We start from the raw sequence: 19,410 nt of genomic DNA on the forward strand, positions 1-19,410 counted from the left end.
ACATTTGACCGGAATTTTATTGCCAAATCCGCCTTTATCCAATTAGTCGAAAGGAGCCAATTTGGGGGGATGCCTAGTGAAGACCCTCATTCTCATATAGAAACCTTTTGTGACTATTGTGATGCGATTTCTGAAACCAGTGTGACTCAAGACCAAATTCGATGGGTCTTATTTCCTTTTTCTCTAATCGACACCGCGAAACAATGGTTGAAGGGCCTTGATAAGGCCACTCTCGGAATAGATTCTTGGAAGAAGTTGGCTCTAGCTTTCTACAAAAAGTTCTACCCACCGGAAAAGACTAACATGCTAAGAGCTCAAATTACGGGTTTTAAGCAAAGGGATGAAGAATCTTTGTATGAAGCTTGGGAGCGGTTCAAGGGAATTTGTCGCTCATGTCCTCACCATGGACTTAGCGAGTGGTTCTTGGTACAACAATTTTGGAACGGTTTATATGAAGATTCAAGGAACATTCTCAACATGGGATCAAATGGAATGTTCACCGAAGTTGATGACAATCAAACACGGAACAATATTGAGGAAATGGCGGTCCATAACTCACAATATAGTAGACCTCGCAAGGCTACTAGAGGAGGAAGGCATGAAGTGGACTCCGTTACTCAATTGGGTGCTCAACTTAGTGCTCACATTGACACAATCAATTTAAAGTTTGAACAAGCTATGGATAGACTTGAAGAAGCCTCAATATCACCAAAGCATCATGTTAATGCCATGACGGCATCCTCATCAATCCCAAGTGGAAATGTGAGAATTGTGGAACTTTGGGACATGACCAAAGTGAATGTAGGGGAACAAATGAACAAGTGAATGCTTTCCAAGCATACAAGAGTGTTACCCCTTATTCTAACTATTACAATGAAAACACCAAGTTTCATCCAAATCTCTAATACAAAAGCCAAAATGTTCAAAACCCTCAAACAACATACACCCCACCTCCCATGAGAAACCAAAATCAAAGACCCTTTTACAACCAAAACGAAGGTTACCAAAACCAAAATCCATACAATCACCAAAATGACCAAGGTTTTGATGTTCAAAAAGCGGTCCTCCAAATGCAAAAGAATCAACAAGAGTTTTTCACTCAAATGCAAAAAGATAGTCAAGCAAAGGAAACCACCTTCAACAACATTCTAGCTCACACCAAGATGTTGGAAAGCCAATTGACTCAACTAGCATCTTCAAGCTCACAAAGACAAAAGGGGCAATTACCACCTCAAAGTAATCCCCCAAGACATGAAACGATTAATGCCATTCACTTGAGAAGTGGTACAAGGTATGAAGCACCGAAGAAGCAAGTTGAGGATGAAGTTGTGGAAGCTAGTGATAAGGAAGAAATTTTGCAAAACTCCAAAGATGGAGAATCATCAAAAGAAGAAATTTCAAAGAAAAATGAAGACAAGGTCAAGGAGAAGGAGCCCATTGTGATTAGACGTCCTTTTCCAAGTCGTCAAGCCAAGCCCAAATTTGATGACTAACTTGGAAAGTTTATGGAAATTGTGAAGAATTTGGAAATCTAAATTCCTTTCACGGAATTAATCAATCACGTGCCGGCCTATGCGAAATACATGAAAGACATCCTCACAAAGAAGAAGTCGATCCGGAAACTTGAGACTATCGCCTTCACTAAGGTGAGTAGTGCAATACTTCAAGGGAGTTCACCTCCAAAACTAAAGGATCCGGGAACCTTCTCAATACCGTGTACCATTGGCGACACCACGATCAACAAAGCCTTATGTGATCTAGGGGCTAGTGTGAGTGTTATGCCGTACTCGGTGAGTAAAATGTTGGAGATGGGAGAGCTTAAATGCACTAATATCACACTCCAAATGGCCGATAGATCGACGAAGACACCATTAGGGATATGGGAAGATGTCGCCGAATGAATTGGGAAGTTTTTCATCCCGGTGGACTTTGTCATTGTTGATATGGAGGAAGATTCCAACATTCCAATCATTCTAGGAAGACCCTTCTTACACACCGCGGGTGCGGTGATTGATGTAAAACATGGTGAGCTTAGTGGGAGATGAGAGTATAACTTTTAATCTTGACAAGACTATGAGAGCTCCCCGTTTACATGAACCATGTTTTATGATCGATCATTATAGTCGGAAGGATAAAAGGAAGGAGTCGGAACTCCAATGGAAGAAGAAAATTGAAGATGCTCCATTCAAAGAGCAAGTGAATTGTGACAAAGAGAGTTTGCAAAGCTCATCAAAGCAAGCAATGAAGAAGATGGCCTCATTGGCCAAGAAAAGGAAATGGGAAAGTTGTCTCCATCAAATCAAGAGATTTTCAATGATCAACTTAATGAAGTATGTGGTCTTTGGGACGACGAATTTGAAGGGGTTTTTAATCCCTACATTGGTAATGCCATCGATCAAGACCGACAACAAGGGCCAAGGTCTATTGAAGACCTCTATCATGATAATGAACAAGCATTTGATTACTTTTTCAAGGTGTTGAGCAAGATCAACAACACCTTGAACATGCCCCCTTGACATCTCATCAAGAATGAGAGTTTGGTGGAGTCCTCCCTAAACCACCATTTGTAAATATTTCTAATTCCGTAACGTGCATTTCAATTATGATATTGCATTTTTGTTATTTTTGGATCTTTGTACTTTGATCAAGATAATTATCATGTTTGAGAGAAGTGAGGGAGGGACTAATAATTTCAATTAATGTGTAGTGCTTTAGCTTAGTGTGGGGATGACAATTGCCTAGGCTATCCATGCCTTTGTAGTGCCCCCACAATGAAGAACACGAGATATGAAGAAGAATGGAAAAATGGCAAGGGATTGGCAAAGTACACGGATGGAACTGAATCCGGGTACAAAGGGGTCGAATCCGAGCGGATTTAGGAGAATCCGCCCGTCTTCAGGCAATCCGGGCACATTGGGTAGAAGACGCCCGTCCTATTATGAGCTGAATTTTTGAAATTTTTGACTGTCAACGAATCCGGGCGTCCTGCATCCAAATCCGCCCGTCCTGAATAGAAGACGCCCGTCTTCTTGGCTGAAGAAAACAAGAAAAATCCCTGTGAAGGAATCCGTCCGTCTTCTGTAGAAGATGCCCGTCCCGTGTTTGCAAATCCGAGCGTCTTCACTGAAAGTCGCCCGTCTTTAGGCGAGCTTTTTCCAACCCAGAACAGACCAAATCCGGGCGTCCCGAGCAGAATCCGCCCGTCTTACCCCTGCAGTTCAAATTTTTCGGGTTTTATAAACCCCCTCCCACATTCATTTCTTCATTCCTTCATTCATAACACTACTCATTACCCTCAAAACCCCCATCCTTTCCATCACAAAAACAAGATTCCTCAACAACATTCACCAAAATCAAATCAAAACATCCTTTTAACAACAAATCAATCACTCCTCTTTCAACAAAAATCAAAACCAAGCACAAAATCTTCAACCTTTGAGTCGATTTTTGAATTCATAAAGGCAAAGCCTTTCATCTTTAAATAGATTTGGGTGCACTAGAAATTGAAGATTTTTCACTCTTTTCTTGGTTAATTCATCAATGGCAAGGACTAAGGGAGCAACAAAGGCAACAAAAGCAAAGGCAACAAAGGCAAAGGCACTCTCATCAAGGCAAAAGACTCTTCAAGCAAAGAAAGCATTGGCTATGGTGGTAGCTAACCCAAACATGGAAGTGCAATAACAACAACCTCCAATGGAAGCAACAACATCTTCTACTCCGGAAATTGCTCAACTTTCGAACTATCCGGAGGTAATTTTCATTTCCAAATCCCATAGGGACACTTTTGCCAAGTTTGCTAGGAAATCATTTCTATCCACCAAGTTTATTTGTGAAGATACCTTAGAAAAATTGGGTGTCCTTGAGCAAACTAGAGCCTTTTTTCAAAGCCATGGGGTTGGAGAAATTGTTTGAATCAAAAGAATTGACATACCCCTCCCTTACCTTAGAATTTTTGAGTTCTTTGAAAGTTAACAAGGTCGAGACCATGGAGACCATCGAGTTTCGTCTAGCTAATGTTAGTAGGCGCATCTCCTTTGAGGAAATGGGTAAATCTTTGGGTCTTAGTGATTCTCCGAGTTATTTTAAGAATGTTGGCAAGTATGACCCCGACCCTCTTTGGGAGGCGATTTCCGGAAGGAAATTTGAAGACTTTCAAGATAGTCGCGCTCTATTAGTCCACCATCCAGGCATTAGAGTGTGGCACAAGGTCATAGGTAACACCATCATTGCAAGAAAAGACACCAACCATTTCACCAAACTCGATTTTGTTCTTCTTTAGTCGGCTTTGAACGTTGGAAGGGAATTCACCAAGCCTTTTAACTCTCTAAGGCTCTTGGTGGATAGATGGTTAAATATTGATTGTGGGAAGAAAGGCACCACCGTTATTGTGAATGGAGGCCTAGTCACTATCCTAGCCAAATACTTTGATCCAAACTTCAACAAAGATAACAAGTATGAGGCGAAAGAAGGTGGTCATCTCATTGATATTAATACTATGATATACAAGTACAACTGGGTTACCCATAACCCACTTGACACCAAGTATGGATGGCTCACTAGTGAGGCTAGATCTTTCACTTTGCCTTCAAAGATTTGTCGATTGAGTGTCCACCGGACCAACTATCTACTTCCCCTTTCAAAAGAGGCCGAGTATATTATCCAACAACGAAAGGGTGAAATTGAAATTCCCTCCTCTTCCATTGTCACACCACCCTACCCTTTCGAGTACCAAGAGTTAAAACCGGAAGGTGTTGAAGCAAGAAATGATTATTTGACTCTTCTCATGCAAGAGATGCACAAGAAAGCTTTCGAGGATCGGAAAAATGCTTACTTAGCCCAATATCCACCCCTCTTACATTTAGCTAGGCAAGGACTACTTGACCCATCATGTCCTTTGCCTAGTTGGGCGGATAGGGAAGTCCTATTTCCGAGTGCATCTAGGGTTGTTCCGGGTGATAATGAGGTTGTTGGTAATGAAGAGGTTGATGACAACATTGATGACGAAGCTAGTGAAGAAGGAGAAGAGGATGATGAGCAAGGTGAAAAAGAAAGTGAAGGAGAAAGTGGTGATAAGACCACTTCTAGTGAGGAAGGTGATGATAATGATGATATGATGGAAGATTAGCAAGCTTTAGAGGCGCCTACCCTCTTGAGGTTTGTCTATTTCTCTCTTTGTTCTATTTATTTATCTTGATCATTGTTGGAGTAGTCCTAGCACCATTGAGGACTAACACCTCGGCCCCATTGAGGTGTTCTCATTTTATTGTTCCCACCTTTCAAAATCCAAAATGACAACTGTTTTGTGTGGATTTTGCGCAAGGCGAAATCAGGTCAGGGTGATATCGTGCAAGGTTAACTAGCTCTAATTAGATTTCTGGTCAGGTTGACAGGGTTCGATATTAAGCTGTAAATAAGATAACGAAAATAACAAGACAAACAATTTTGTACGTGGAAAACCCTTGAATGGGAAAAAACCACGGGCACCAAGCCAGGAGAGGATTTCACTATATGATTTGAGAGAATATTCTTATGATAACAACAATGCTTATATTTCTATGTAATATGTGTTCTTCTTTTTGTGTACGAATAATCCCTCTTCAGATCTCTCAAGTGTTCTTTATATAGCTTGCCATCTTGAACGTCTGCATGATCAAGCATTGATGGCTGAATATTCTCCATAATTGCTGGTAATAATTGCTGAATATTTCCCTCTTAATTACCGTATTTACCGCACAATCTTCATACTTAATGCTGCGTATTTATTTCCATTAATATACGCGGATATGATCAAATATTGTCCTGATATTTGGACCGTTGTCCTCTCCATGGCCTGGCGCCTAACTTCATGTGCCCTGAGAGCCTGGCACCCTGAGAGCCTGGCAGTCAGGTTTAGATGAAATGCTGATCAGGGTGGTCTGCGGATTTCCAGGCCTAACAATTGCCCCTTATCTCCTCATTGGTAGTGCCAGTACGAAAAAATGAGGAGATAACTTTAATTTTGATAAAGTCACCTAACGGTTAATTTTCCCTGATCAGTTTCCTGTAACGGCTCTTTTACTGCAACTGCTGACGCGTGGTCTATTTAATGCAACTTCCTTAATTATTTTGCGGCTGAAACCCTATTCTTCTTTGCTATAAATACTTGGGTGCTTCATTAATTTGAACTCATCAATATAATTTCTTCGTCTTCTTTCTCTTAACTTTCTTTCTCTTCAGTTTTCTTAATTCTCAACTTCCCAAATCTCTTAATCAATCTTCCATAATTCTTCAAACAATGGCTGCAAAGAAAAAATCTACCAGGGCAGCGGTTCCTGCTACTCCTCCTCCTCAGAATCCTGAGGAAGTTTCTTCTGAAACTCTACCTGCTTCTTCTGTTGCTCCATCTCCCGCAGTAGATAAGTCAAGTGATCCTCTATAGGAGATGATTTCAATATCTCATGGCGCTTTTCAATTCAAGCCTACCAAGGCTTTAAATGAGGATCAGTCTCCTGCAAACCGCTTGAAGCCTGTGTTCAAGAAAATTTTGAAGGATAAGGGGATTATCCCTGCTGATGCTGAAGTCTGGATCCCTGAGAATTCTCCTATCAGGGCTGACTGGGCTTGTCCTGGTTGGTTTTGCATCCACGACTGGGCCTTCAGGGCAGGCTGTAAGCTTCCTTTTTCTCCTCTTATGATTGAGGTTATTAAGGAGATCGGTGTTCCATCTTATCAGTTGATGCCAATGGTATGGAAGGTTATATGTTCTATTGAGAACCTCTGTAGACACCAATACGCCCGGATTCCAGCCCAGCATGAATTCGTCTCTTCATGCATCAAAGAAAGAAGCCATTCCTTCGAAAAATACCGGCTTCTCCCTGCTCAATCTAAAAAGTGTAATTACTAGTTTAGCCCTTAGTTAACCCTAATGCATCCACCTAATTTCCACTATAAATACCCCATTAGTCTAATTAGAAGAGCATGTTCTTCTTATCAATTATTAGAGTAGTTAATATCAATCAAATCTCTCTTTAATATTGTAATCATCAATTAATCAAGTTTTAATACAAGTTTTATTTCCTTAATCTCTCTTTTGTTCATCCTTTATTTTGGGTAATTGAAGATTATTTGGGTTATTATTGGGAGATTGACAACCTCTCAATCAAGCATCAAGTACTTCTTTTATTCTTTGCTCTATTATTGGAATCATTAGTAGGTATAATTCTCTTAATCTCTTTTTAATTATTGTTAATTACTTTCATTTATTCATCATGTTTCCTTTTGTTGGTATGATTGACAACCTTGCTAGCATGATCAACATGATAATGAGTGAGTAGTGACCTAGCTAGGGTTAGTGTGTAATTAGGGGAAACCAACATGGGGAATGATTCATGCTTAAATTAATATGGTTTCATGGTTTATTTGCTTGCTCGTTTTGATCTCAACTCATGCACATGTTATGTTTGATGAAATGTGAGCCTATGAATCCTTGCATTTTTTACCCATCACCTATCTTTTCAATGAGACTTGTAAGACATAAACCAACTCGAGTCTCATTAGACCATGCATGTTGTTAAGTAGGAAAGACTAAGTCGACTTGTAGGTGTTGTACAATCTAATCGATTCGGCTCCGGGACCCAAACTTTCCTAGGATTGTAAGATATAACCCAACTCAATCCATCACAACAATAATTGCTTGCTTATAATTTGAGAACATGTTTGTATGATCAATTCCCATGATTCCCCTATGACCCCATGACACCCTAGTGCTTTTTATCAATTGTTTACAACCCTTTTATTTCATCTTGCTTATTTACTTTCATTGATATTTAGTTAGTGACCTTCTACATCAACCCAAATTGTGACACCCCTAAGACACCACTAGTTTCAATAGAAATCTCATCTCAATTCCCGTCCCTTGGGATCCGACCTTTACTTTCCTCTTTACTAATTGTAGAGTTGTTTGTGAAGTTATAAATTATGTTTTGATTTGGACGTGACCCAACGACAACATCTATTCAATTGTGAACACGAAACGGACCGATCACCATCCCAGAATCGGGTTCTTTTGTGTTCAGGTTTATCCGGAGTCGGACCAATGGGTTGGAGCATTCCTTCTGAAGCAAGTATCTCCAGAGCGGTGCCATATGTTATTCCGAGATCTGTGAATACCCTTTGATGTTTTACCGCGGTCCCAACATTGGTGTTTTTTGGGATGTTTTTGTGAGTTTTGTTTTTGTTTTTGTCAATCCTAGGCGGAAGCAGGATTGGGTTGTTGTCAATGGGAACTTTTGGGGATGTTGCTTGGTATTTTGAAGGGTATTTTGGTGAGGCAATTTCATGTACTTTGTTGGTGGGCTTGTGGATGTGGGAACCGTTAGATGACTCCTCATTTTCAACAGTTGTTGGTTGGTGAATGGAGGGTTGGTTTTCTCCTTGGTGGTTAGGTTCCTTTTCGGTAGTACCGACCCTTTCCTCCAAATTAGCTACCCGAGTGTTCAAATCATTGATAGCCACTTGCAACTTTGAGAAAATGTTGTTTATGGAGACGAAGAGCATCATTATACCGCTTTGTATGTCATCTTCGTCAATTGCATGAATTTTCTCATCCTCAGGAGAGATGAGATGATAGCAATCCAGGGAATATTCCTCACTGTGTCCAATAGGGTTTTGTGGATGGTTATTTGTTGAGGGAGGTAATGGTAACTCGCCCTTTTCAATCATATCAAGGATGGCATATTTTAGGGGGAGACACATTTCAATATTGAGTCCACGACCTTGGTGATATTGACAAAACCGTTTTCCGTCCCATCTACGTCCTCGCTTGTTTGGAAGAGGGTCTGGTGTAACACCCCCTCATACCAAGGTGCCTTACCAGGACCACCCTACCATGAAAGTGTGTTACCATCTCGGTTGCCCGAGGTTAGTACATATCAAAAGCGTCTGAACTGAGCACATTTATTAAAGTAATGCAAGGTATAAAGTTTACAACATCCAAATCCAAATACTGATTTAACAAAATACATCTCCAATGTCATACAATAAAAGAAATCAACTAAGACTCAGACGGTGATGCTATGATTGGTGATGACAATACTCCTATGACTGTCCCCAAGCTCACACTAGCAATACCTGTCAAGCCTGCTCACCATCCCCGAATGAATCATCGCAGATTCCACAAACAACAACGGGGTCAGTTTTACTCAAATATTAAGACAAACAGGCGAAGTAATCAACTGATCATCACCAATTCCCAATCATCCATTCTCACACAGTAACCGACTACACACTGAAGTGTGTAGCCCTGCTAGATTACCCATCGCAACAGGTAATCCTCGCCGCCAGTGGGTGACCGCAGCCGTTCCCACCTAGTCCAGCTCCTCAACGAGCGACAACAATCCCTGTCCCTTAATTTGCATATCCTCTCCCGTGGCGGGTTCCACGTGTTAGGAAATGTGTCCTCAACAATAGTGTGATCACATGATTTAAATATCATAATTAAATCTCAAAATTAAGAATACGTGAGGGATGATTCTTTATACAGTCGACTGACCGTCATTAATCGGTAATGATTGGCTAACTAGAGTTTGACATTACTGTCGTGTGACGGTGGTGGTCAGTTGATCCTTTTAGGTCACACCTATAGGATGAGGCCCAAATAGATATTTAATTAATTGTATGCGATACAGATTAATTAATTCCTTAATTATGGGAGTGCAATTTTGCGTCTTATATTAATGTGATTAAATAAAGATTAAATTTAGTAATTAAGTGTTATATTACTAAATTAGTTGAGATATTAATATAAGTTTTTAGGTAGAGGTAATTAGTTATTTAAAGTTACAAGAAGTTGTAATTTTAACTAACTAGTAATTATGGGACCCATTATATATTGATATAATGGTAGTATACTACTCAAAAAGTGGAATGTATATTATATTATTAATTGGAATATTTAAGTGTTAAATGATTACATTAATAACTAAAAATGTAAGATAGTTGAACATATGACTTATAAGCATTTGTGGGACAAATGACAAAAGGCAAAAATAGACCATAAAGGGTCCATTATTTCGGCCAAATGAGAGCAAGAGATGCTCTTGTTTTGTCTTGTTCTTTTTGTTATAACAATGTGTGATAGTGACTTATCCATGACATATCTTACAAAGCTTAAACTCTACACACTACCTACACAAACTATAGACTAAAAACAAAAGACAAAAGATTCCTCTTTTGTCCAAAAGCCACCGGTTTTGGCTTGATAAAAGGAGCATTTGGTTGCTCATTTTATCACTTCTTGTTTTTGGCTAGTTTAGTTTATATCTCTCTAGCTTTCTCACATGCAAAATTCATAAAAGCTCTCAATAAATACTAATACACCAAATCTATTACTAGAAGTAGTAATATAAGAATATTAGTGTTATTAAGGTAATATTTCTACTACATATCTAGTTAATATTAGTAGAGATTTTTGGGATTCATCTTGGGTACAATTTATTGGAGTGGCTTCTAAACTTGGAGTCTTAGGAGGATCATCCATCATTATTAGCTCAAGAACAAGTGAAGGAAGGTGACCTTACTTGTGCCCAAATTTTCGAACCAACCAACAATGTAAGGAACATTGTTTTTCTTATAAATCTTTAATTTTGTTATGCATGCACTAGATCTAAAGAACAAATAATTAACAAGTTAATTTGTTCACTATTAGAGGAGTCTAATAATAGGTATATGAACCTAACAAGTGGTATCAGAGCATAAGGATGTTGCATGCATAATCGGTTATTGTTTTTCCGAGTTAAAAGGTTAACATATAAAACTTAAAAATTTGTGATTTATAAGTATAAGCCACGAAACCACCATGCATGTTATATATTCTGGTCCTAAAATATTTTTAGGTCATTTTTATGATTCATGGAAATTTATTGCTCATTTTAAGGATTTTTGGCCATTTTATTACATTTTTATGACTAAAATGGGAATTAAAATGCTAAAAATAGTTAAATTTCGTTTCTGACCTTGGACAATTTATATGACCTCACATGCATATTTTACAAGTTGTTTGTAAAAGGACGAGTTAATTTGATTAATTTTGCATGATTTATGATTTTTATGAGATAAAAATGGATTAAAAGACGTAAAATGGTTAAAAATAGTAAAATTTCTAATTAAGCCATGATCTTTTAATATGATGTCACATGCAATATTTAACGAGAGTATGTAAATTTCTATATTTAAATATCTTTTTTAGCATGATTTATGGATTTTTGAGTAAAAATGGCATAAATAGTGACTATTTTAGCAAAAATTAGCTAAAACGTATTGCATGGCTTGAGAAAATTATTTTAAGTTGCATTAATATCCCACTACTCAGATCTAAAGTTGAAAAAATTATTGGTTTAATTTTCGTATACTTTATACATTTTATGAGATAAAACCGATAAAAATGCAACTATATTTTCTCAAAATTAATTCGAAAATTTTAACCATGTTTTTTGACATTATGAGGGTCATGGAATTATTCCAGAATGTTCAAAATTTTAAAATTCAAATTTTTAAACTTTTATAAATTAATTTGGATTTATTTCATAAATATTGTGTTTTTAAGGTCAAAAATGAGCATAAAATTAAATCAAGTTGAATTATTGTCAAAAATTTAGTGATGACTGATTTTTGAGTCCTAAAATGTGTTAGGATAATTAACTTGAGCTTAGATGTGATTTAAGTGTTAATTAGTGATTTTAAAAGGTTATTATCACGCATTTCATGAAACCGGGTTATATGTACGACATAAGTTAAATAGGGTGATTTGGCACACGATTTTGCATGATAGGTACATATTATAATGCTGCATATTTCAATTGTTGAATGTCTTTTATTTATATAATTTTGAATTATGTAATTTTATCTTAGTATGGCCTTAGCTTTAATCGATATTACCCGTAATGAAAGGGAATATTGATTCGGTTGTAATTTAATGTGATCTCGAATCACTTTTATTTTATTTTCATTAGTTTTTCCATTTTACAAATGTCTAATAGGAATAGCTTTGTATTTTTATTATTATTTGTAATTATGGAGCATCTTCAAAGACGGTGCCATTCGGAAGGTGATCCGACAAAGACGGTGTCTTGGGAGGCGTGCCAATTGAAGATTCAAGGGACCAAAGGAGTTGGTTTCCGAATATGTAATATATTATTTGATTTTCTATTTTTAGAAAGGCCATACTAGGAATTTTATTTATTGCTTTGCATTTCTTTTAATATGTTACATGCATTGCCAAATCGCCATAACAACACATGCATATCATATCGAGTCTTCGACCGTGTCAATTATAATTATCATAGTTCACCGCTTTAGTTCACTTAAAACGTGATAGATAATAAATTGACAAGACCTCTCACATATTAAAAATTGAGAAAAAGCCTTACCAAAAAGTAGAAACCCATGAAGTACCAATTTCACAAGGGAGTTAATCCGGCTTCACCGTAATACAAACCTTGTTACGTTGGCGAAGTGGGGTAATAAAATGTTATTACATCGAAATTTGGATTGAGCTCAACGGAAGTATTGTTGACCGTAGTCGCATGTGTTCCGGGCTAAAGATGAGAATTAGAGTAATTTTTATCGACCGAGAGTTCTAAAAGTAGAATCGATTAAAAGGTTAATCCACCGAGTTATATTAGTAAGAGATGAATCGGCTCACCGTGCCCGAGTTGATATGAACTTGGATCTCGGAATCATTTATGTAGTTGGGTGGAGGTCACTATATAAATGCAATACTTGTAGTTAAATTTACGAGTATTATTAAAACGATAGATGATAATTATTTCCTTCATTTCCGTTTTTGTAGTTAATTATACGCAATGAATTCATCTAATACTCCTACACCAATCACCGTTGAAACATGGCTCCAATCATACGATGACAAATGCTCCGATTATGACAATGAAACGATTAGAGAATTACGCATTGGAATTGGTCAGGATGGAAATTTTTGCTTCTTTACCACCTCCACTCCACCCACTCCAATATTATTGCCCACCACCTTGAAAAGAAATTCTTGTGAAGAAAATCTTACAAAGCCTAAGGAATCCTTGTTTGAAGAAACAATGAGGAATATCAAATTGAGTGGGAGTTCTAGCAAGAGTGTCCTTGCAAATGAAAGGAGTTTTGGTATTAATAAAGGGAAGGTAAAAATGGGCGAGAAACCCAAACCTGATTATAAATTGGAAATGGATAGTGGGACTACCAAGACCAAGACCAAGAAGGGTGCCAAATCCTATGAGGAATGTCATTATTGTAATGTCATGGGCCATTGGAAGCGAAATTGCCCCAAGTATTTAGAAGATATCAAAGTTGGACTTGTTACTCCAAGTGGGACTTGGAAATGTGGAAAAGCTAAACAAGAGTGATATGAATTTGCGATAATGAAATGGAGCTCGGGTAGCTGCCACTTCAAGATAAATTTATATACTTGTTTTTTCTAATAGCTTTGAGTTATGATTTACATAATTGTTATTATGTTCCCACTTAGTCTAAAACATTATATCCATGTGAGACATGAAAGGATCTATATTTTGTCCTCAAAGACAATTATTGTATTTTATTGAAAATAGACGTGGATGTGAGCCATGTCACTTATCTTTATGATACACAAGTTTTATACAGTTCCAACTCATGTAAAGATATCTACATAATACGCACCAAATGACTCATAACAAGTAATCCAAATGATTTGTACATTTGATTTTTCAATTATGAGAAACGCATTAAAATGCTAGTGTCGACTAGAATTATTAGACCATTTGATTTTCAATCATATGGAATATGCGAATCTTGTCTCCTTTGCAATATAATTTGTACTTCCTTTAGTGGTAAAGGGACACAAGCAAGTGATTTGTTGAGACTAATACATGCCGATGTATGTGTTCTAATGAGCATCACCGCAAGGGAAATTTGTGACTACTTCGTCACTTTTACAATTGATTCAAGTAGATAAGGGTATATTTACTTAATCAAATAAAAGGTGAAACATTTGAGAGATTTGAGAAGTTTCTTAAATGACGTAGAGAACCAATTGAATAAAGTTCTAAGCATTACGACCCAATCGTAGTGGCAAAGATCTAAGTAATAAATTTGATTTATTAAAGATGGATTATGACCTAGCGTCACTACCCATAAGATCAAACTAATATGAGTCGGTTTGAGTTGATGAACTCAATTTTGGGAATTTGCAATCCAAAACGGACAAGTAATTCTAATTGGATGGTCAACCATGAGATACCTAGAATAGAGAGTCTATCAAACAGATGACATGGATAAGACTCGTATATTATTAAGCTGCCATGTTAGGATGGCCTTTTGAAAGTTAATATATAGTCTTGGAAAACTCCTAATACTCCGTTAAACATATGGTTGTGACTCACAAAGCTATCTCTCAAGAAATTAGGTGTATTTCTGAGAGATAGAGTGGGAGTAGATTGTATCGTCACAAACACCTCTTATAGTTGAAATGTTACTTTGTGAAAGTAATTGAATTAATAGAGTGGGAGTTGGTATTGAACTATTATCTATGAAGATAGTATGAGACCATAGTTCAGTGAGAGTCTATCGCACATGTCTTATTGTTTAAAAAATATTACTTTGTGAAAGTGATAGTATCATGACCTTGTTATATATATATATAATGACCTTGTTATATATAAGAGCCGAAGCATTACAATCCGAAAATTGTTGCTCATGAGTAGATTTACTTTAAAGTGAGGGTCTCTTTAAAGGGAAATAGAGCTTTAGAGTACACAAATGCATAAGATTTACATAAAGATGTTGATCAAGACAAATTATGTTAGGAATTGCCGCATTTCATTATAATGAAGAATGGCAAATATAAATTCGCTTTTCTAAAATGGGAATTTAGAGAAGGAAGTGTTTAAAACAAAAAACCTTAGATGAAGATCTAAGAATCCTGACATATTATGCGTAGCTATCTTAAGTGATCACATGATGGTCTTAAGCTAGAATTAAAGGATTATACTTTTCGTTCATGTGATTATAGTGAATTGTTTCATTCACATGATTGAAGAATCATGATATACATGAAGTTAAGTGGGAGCTATAATTGTTTCTCCATGTCTTATATGTTGATAACATATTACTCATTGAGAATAATATACCAATGCTCTCTTCTGGTAAGAGTAATTGGGAGACATGGAAAGGGATGCAAAGTATTCTAGATTTTGAATCTATGTGAGAGAATATTGGCATAGAGTTGAGAGTCTTATGAGGATAAGATATTTCACATCTGTTGTACAACAACAAAGTTGAATGGCTTATTCATGATGATGAAAGTGGAATTACTATGATGGAATCATAGTCGTTCACTGAACCCATTAAGTTGTTGATTACATGAAATCGATTGCTAATGTTTCCGCCATTAGAACGATTATGTATGCCAACAGACGCACCTGCTATGATGTACCATTTGCTAGGTACATTATGAGTCAATAATAAGTTAATTCATAAGATGGGCTTGTGAAAGCCTTAAAGTACAATTGATGACTTGTACACATGTTTGGATGATAAACTAAGTTAAGGTGTTGAAGGGTTGCACCAACTTTAGTTTCCAAGCTTAAAAGGATTTTATGAAATCCTAAGCTAATGTTATTGACAAAGGAGTAAGAAACTAAGAAATGTGTTTTAGTTTCGCACATTGCAAATATCTACAAAAGGAATCTAAGTTGTGATAAAATGGTCAACGTAGGGATTAAGGGTGAATCCCTCTACAAATGACTTTATCACAAGTTATGCGATAACAGTGGGAGCTTCTTTCAAGTTAAAGAGCTCAGATCTAGTATGAAGTCTAGACATATACTTAGAGAAATTCATGTCATTAGAGATGACATTGAATGGAAGGAAATAACAATTAATAAAGTTGGAATATATGGATATCGGGCATATCCACTTGCCAAGCTTGTATTGCATTTTATCTAGTGTTATAATACACTAAAGATTATAGAATATGAAGTAGTAATAGTGTATTGACTATTCATATGTGATAATCACATTTATCGTTTGAGTTTTATTAAACTCACTCGCTACCTTGTCGTATCCGAATGGGTTCTAGAGACAAATTGAACCCCAATAAAATGAACTTGATTGACATGGTATTCGCCCCTAGTTACTTATATGAAGTGACGTCTCCAAGTGACTAGAGTGTGATGCGATTGATGGCAAGTTCAAGTGCCATAGAGTCATATGGGATGACTTGTCGATCACATAGGCAGACTGTATGGGACAATCTGTCGGGCAGTGACCGCTTATAGAGTTTTGGTAATTCATAAAGCCTGGCCGTGGCAAGAGCTACTATAGTATTCTTATGAGTCAATTCTTTTGACTAGAGACTATTCGCCCAAGTTGGCACAACTTCTGATTAGCTTTGATTTATGCTCTACGATTTCGTAAATGAGGTCAAACTGGGTATATTTTGGGTTATGATGGACTGTGGCTGAACGAAGGGAATAGGGCGATAGGAATTGTCCACCCCTTGTCAGGGTTGTTTGAAATATCAAGGCCACTCGAGGAGTAGTTAACTGGAAATGCGTGGCCACGCTCGTAAGGTATCTTTGATAGATAATTCCGGTCAGACAGTTAATCTCCAGATCGAGAAAACCACTCAAGATATGATCAAATGTAAGTACGACCTGCAAGACACCTTGCATTGAGTGGGAGATTGTAATAGGACAAGAGAATTGGTGACGCACACTTGTCGAGGACAATTGGGAGATTGTTAGGAAATGTGTCCTCAACAATAGTGCGATCACATGATTTAAATATCATAATTAAATCTCAAAATTAAGAATACGTGAGGGATGATTCTTTATACAGTCGACTGGCCGTCATTAATCGGTAATGATTGGCTAACTAGAGTTTGACATTACTCTCGTGTGACGGTGGTGGTCAGTTAATCCCTTTAGGTCACACCTATAGGATGAGGCCCAAATAGATATTTAATTAATTGTATGCGATACAGATTAATTAATTCCTTAATTATGGGAGTGCAATTTTGCGTCTTATTTTAATGTGATTAAATAAAGATTAAATTTAGTAATTAAGTGTTATATTACTAAATTAGTTGAGATATTAATATAAGTTTTGAGGTAGAGGTAATTAGTTATTTAAAGTTACAAGAAGTTGTAATTTTAACTAACTAGTAATTATGGGACCCATTATATATTGATATAATGGTAGTATACTACTCAAAAAGTTGAGTGTATATTATATTATTAATTGGAATATTTAAGTGTTAAATGATTACATTAATAACTAAAAACGTAAGATAGTTGAACATATGACTTATAAGCATTTGTGGGACAAATGACAAAAGGCAAAAATAGACCATAAAGGGCCATTATTTCGGCCAAATGAGAGCAAGAGATGCTCTTGTTTTGTCTTGTTCTTTTTGTTATAACAATGTGTGATAGTGACTTATCCATGACATATCTTACAAAGCTTAAACCCTACACACTACCTACACAAACTATAGACTAAAAACAAAAGACAAAAGATTCCTCTTTTGTCCAAAAGCCACCGGTTTTGGCTTGATAAAAGGAGCATTTGGTTGCTCATTTTATCACTTCTTGTTTTTGGCTAGTTTAGTTTATATCTCTCTAGCTTTCTCACATGCAAAATTCATAAAAGCTCTCAATAAATACTAATACACCAAATCTATTACTAGAAGTAGTAATATAAGAATATTAGTGTTATTAAGGTAATATTTCTACTACATATCTAGTTAATATTAGTAGAGATTTTTGGGATTCATCTTGGGTGCAATTTATTGGAGTGGCTTCTAAACTTGGAGTCTTAGGAGGATCATCCATCATTATTAGCTCAAGAACAAGTGAAGGAAGGTGACCTTACTTGTGCCCAAATTTTCGAACCAACCAACAATGTAAGGAACATTGTTTTTCTTATAAATCTTTAATTTTGTTCTGCATGCACTAGATCTAAAGAACAAATAATTAACAAGTTAATTTTTTCACTATTAGAGGAGTCTAATAATAGGTATATGAACCTAACACCACGGAGGGCGAACTAGGGTGTGAAGCCACTCCCGCAAGTGACTCCACCACAATCACAATCACATGACATCACAGCCGTCTCAATACCCTCACACCAACATCGTCACAACAATCTCCATACTTCGATGATCAACAGATAACAATAATCACAACAAACATGTCTTACAAAGAACAGTAAACTGAGTAGGGAAACCCTACCTTAGAAATCAACAGTGGAATGAACTCGAACAATCAGAAAGGCTCCTCTACGAAGTCTTCTCCTATACCATAATCATATAACACAATTACACATTGCACAACCCCCATATTCCCAATTCCGTAAATGTACAGTAACCCCAACGAATACGAATAACATAGAAATAGAACTTACCAACAGTAGGATGAGGAATTATACGCAAGAACTCCGAAGATTTCACACACAACAAAGCTATGGGATGATTAAGGAGTGATTAGGGAGAGATTAGGGTTAACGTAGAAATGATGAAGTTGAAATGATGTTTTAAAAACTGACGCGGGATATAAAAATAATCTTAAAAACTCCCTAATCAAACCGTCAAAATAACACTCGCTGGATCAATACTCGGTCGAGTAAAGTTATACTCGGCCGAGTATCCGCTACTCGGTCGAGTATTCACTATACTCGGCCGAGTATTCATCGGCAGAACCAAAACAACTCACAACAACAGCACTACTCGGCCGAGTAGGCTCTACTCGGTCGAGTAGTCACCAAGAAAATCCGTAGTATTACAGTCTTCTCCCCTTAAAATGAACTTCGTCCCGAAGTTCACACTCCACTCTAAAACCAGGCACAACACAACGCAACAAGACTATACTACCCACATATAACAACACCAAAGAACTACACAAGTCACCATAAAATTCACTACCCCGACTCAAAGCAAAACAACAAAACAAGACAAAATACGACCGCGACCATCTCCTACCCCCCTAAAAAGACAACGGTTACGTCCCCGTAACCAAACATACCTGATCAAAAAGGTTAGGAAAACGTTCTCGCATAGCTTCCTCGGGTTCCCATGTGGCTTCCTCCACATTATGATTAGACCAAAGGACCTTGAGTAAGACCGTCTCACCATTCCGGGTCTTACGAACCTTGCGATCAAGAATCTCCTTAGGAATCTCGGTGTAGGACAAGGATTCATCAAGCTCGATGTTCTCCATTTCAAGGATATGCGACGGATCGCTCACATACTTCCGAAGTTCAGATACATGAAAAACATTGTGTACCCTATCCAAAGCTAGTGGTAACGCTAACCTGTAAGCTACCTCGCCAACACGGTCCAAAATCTCATAAGGACCTATAAACGTTTGGCTTAGCTTACCCTTTTTCCCA

General features: G+C 37.1%; 1 non-coding gene across 1 annotated transcript; it reads right to left on the reverse strand.

Moving 5' to 3' along the window:
* Positions 1 to 303: 303 nt before the first annotated feature.
* On the reverse strand, positions 304 to 410 carry LOC141637352 (small nucleolar RNA R71). Its single transcript, XR_012541736.1, has one exon. It is a non-coding gene; the product is annotated as a small nucleolar RNA R71 (small nucleolar RNA).
* Between the last annotated feature and the right edge of the window lie 19,000 nt (positions 411 to 19,410).

Source organism: Silene latifolia, unplaced genomic scaffold (genome assembly GCF_048544455.1).
Source record: "Silene latifolia isolate original U9 population unplaced genomic scaffold, ASM4854445v1 chrun_scaffold_16, whole genome shotgun sequence".
NCBI classification, from domain to species: domain Eukaryota; kingdom Viridiplantae; phylum Streptophyta; class Magnoliopsida; order Caryophyllales; family Caryophyllaceae; genus Silene; species Silene latifolia.